Source organism: Galeopterus variegatus, unplaced genomic scaffold, assembly GCF_000696425.1.
Source record: "Galeopterus variegatus unplaced genomic scaffold, G_variegatus-3.0.2 Scaffold9887, whole genome shotgun sequence".
Lineage (NCBI taxonomy): Eukaryota > Metazoa > Chordata > Mammalia > Dermoptera > Cynocephalidae > Galeopterus > Galeopterus variegatus.
Window position 1 is genome coordinate 34,551 of NW_007735998.1, and position 3,517 is coordinate 38,067.

Sequence of the window (3,517 nt, forward strand, 5' to 3'; positions counted from 1 at the left end):
GTGTTAATGAAAACATATTGTAACCTGAAAGGTGTAAATGAACACTAAATAATATTATACACACAAGACATATAATACTAGCAAACACTTACATAGTCCTTACTATGTTCCAACATTTTTTAACAGTATTTTAAAAAACTTTATCTTGTAAAATTTCAAAAACACATACAGAAGTAGAGAAAAAAACCAATGTTGTAACAAACAACATTTGTCCAATCTTTTATCTATAACCCTCTCCTCCATCACTTGATTATTCTGAAGCCTAAATTGATTATTTCATGTCTAAATACTTCAGTATGCATTTTTAAAAGACAAAGATCCTTTAAAAATAACACAATTCCATTAACAGACCTAAAATGTAATATTTCCTTGATATCACCAAGTCAGTATCAAAATTTTACCAATTGTCTCACAACATTTTTTCTAGCTGCTTTGTTCGAATCAGGATCCCCCCCAAAGGTCCACATATTATATTTAATGGACATCTTTTGGTCCATATATATTGCCCTTGGTTGATATGTCTTTTAAGCCTCTTTTAATTGCTAGGTTCCTCCTCTCTAAATTTAGTCATTTAGGGCCCGGCCCCGTGGCGCACTGCTACAGTGCGCTGCTTGGGAAGTGTGGTGGCGCTCCCGCCGAGGGTTCGGATCCCACATACAGACCGGTTCCCGCTCACTGGCTGAGCGAGGTGCAGGGAGCAACACTGAGGGTTGCGATCCCGTTGCTGGTCCCGGGCCGGTACGGGTGCGACACTGAGGGTTGCGATCCATTGCCGGTCATGAAAAAAGACAAAAAAAGGAAAAAAATAAAAATAAATAAATAAATTTAGTCATTTACCTAAATGCATTACATGTATAAAGTCACACAATCCCTCCACAATAGTATGAAATAGGTATTATCATTATTCCCATTTTGCTGATGAGGCAATTGAGTCACAAAGTAGTTAAGTGACTTACCTGAATTCTCACAGTTATTAAGTGTCAAAGCTGAGATTCGAATACATGAATCTAATCGACTATATTATGTTTCACGTAATATAGTGGTCTTTAACAAATGCGTCTAAAATATGTATTGTGGCATATTAGTCACCAATATAATGATGAAGAGTTTGCTCAAGGTAAACTAACAGTCATGAATAATTATATAATATATTCTATTATAGAGAATGGTGGATCCCTACATTTTGATTTCTTGCATATTTCATGACTTTTTTTCCATCCTGCTCCATATCACCCTCTTTAATAGAGAGTAAAGAGAGAATGAATGCAAGTGCTTCTCTCCTTGTCTTAGGGCAAAACCAAACCAAACCAGGCTAAACAGGTTTTAAATTTTTTTTTTTAATTACATAAGCAAAAACCATACAAACACTAATTACAGATACAGAAGAAAGTGAAGTAAATTAAAATAATCTTTAAGATCACATTTTTGGTGTATATTCATTTATGTGTATGTATAAGCAAGTATACAAACTTTTATTAAAGTTTTTATTATACAAACTTTTTAACATGATTTCTCACCTGAATACATTCAATGAAAAAATTGTTCTTTAAAATAATACATATCTATTGCAGAATCTTTAAATGATAAAGAACATATAAAAAGAAAACTCCTCACTAATTCTACCTTCCAGGGTTAAATACAATTATTCTTCTAGATGCTAAATACTATTCTTTTTTTTTTTTTTTTAAGATGACCGGTAAGGGGATCTTAACCCTTGACTTGGTGCTGTCAGCACCACGCTTAGCCAGTGAGCGAACCGGCCAACCCTATATGGGATCCGAACCTGGGGCCTTGGTGTTATCAACACCACACTCTTGCGAGTGAGCCACGGGCCGGCCCTAAATACTATTCTATTATACAGACGTACCATAATTTGTTTAACATTTACCCTATTTTGGATATTTAGATTGTTTCTAACTTTCCAGTTGCAAATAATGCTGCAGCAAATATCTTGTATTTATCAAATAATTTCTTGAGTCTATTTTTTTTCAAATTTCCAGGAAAGGAGATTCTAATCCTTTTCTAGCATTTCCATTTTTTGGACTTCTACCTCTCATCCATAAGAAATGTCACAAAGGAATGAAAAATGAAACATAAAACATCCAACCCATAGCAAGAAAGATTTGCTGCCAAATTATCTGCGCATGGGAGGATTAATTAATGTCGCAAAGAAGGGGGGAAAGATAGCTTTAAACCTAGATATTGGAAGCATGGGGAGAAAGAAAAGGCTGGTTGGGCTCTACTGCCTTTAATTTTGAGGATGAATTTTAATTCTGACAGCCCCAGACAATGGTATAGAGCTTAATCACTTTGGGGTCATTTGGATTTGAGTTTAAGTCCAGACTTTGCAATTTACTAATTACGTGAACTCAGACATAGTCAATATCTCTGTGTCATAGTTTTCTCATCTGTGAAAGAGGTATAATAATAGCGCCTTGTGGAATTGCTAGAAGAATCAATGCCTGGCACATTATAAATATAATTTAATTTTAATATATGCATTTATAATTTAAATATAGTATCATATATTTAACCAGAAGACCAAAGACTTTACTATAGAAAGGTGAAATGTAGTCCTCAAACTGTGATCTTGAGTATGCAGTCTCTTTTGAGCAATTCAAGTATTATATGAACAATATTTCTGCCTTCATACTACTTTATGAGAAAAGTTTAATAAGCTAGACAATAAAATATATAAGAATTTCTAGAATAATAATATGACTCCAGGAGGAAAAGTGGAGGTGGGCTCCCTGGTAGCATTTTCTGTTTCTGGATGGAGATTATTCTGTAAGGAGCAAAGAAATGTGCTATGAGGATATTCCACATTCTGGGATACTCAGGATAAGGTATGCTATAGGATTTTCAAATAAATTGAACAATAGTCATATATTACGGTATCCGTTGTGTACCGTACCGTTTAAAAAAGCATTTTCACATAAATTATCTCATTTGATCCTTGCAACAGCCTTATTGAGTTGGCAGGCCAAGTATCCAGGGCCCCTCTTCGCTGACCGAGATTGCAGAGAGAGGACCTTGCACAAGTTTACAAAGCTGGAACCAGGAGTAGGACCCAGATCTCTGATGTTTATTTCTCGGTTATACGCTCGCTCGTTTATCCCTTTATGTATTCACTCACTCAAGGAGCCTTCAGTGAACTCCAGGATGATATCAGGGTAACATTAACTTCGCGCCCATCCCCATCAAGGACATTCCCGAGAAAACTGAGGATGTTCATCTGCATATAGAATACAGCGGAATGAAAAAAGGCCCGCGTAGCAGAGTAGCGCGTAAACTGGAGTGCACAGTCCGTGCACGGTGTGCACGAGGGAATCTCCCGATAGCGGCAGGAGGCGGTCATCCCGGGGAGGCAGCGAGCCGCCCGGAGCGAAGCGGCGGGCGGGTGGTGGCTGCAGAGGAGCGAGCGGGGGGCGAGCGGTCCGCACGGTGGGCAAAGCGGCGGCGTTTCCCCAGCGCCTGCGTGAGCGCGGCCGCGCGGCGCCCGGGGCGGAGCGCACAC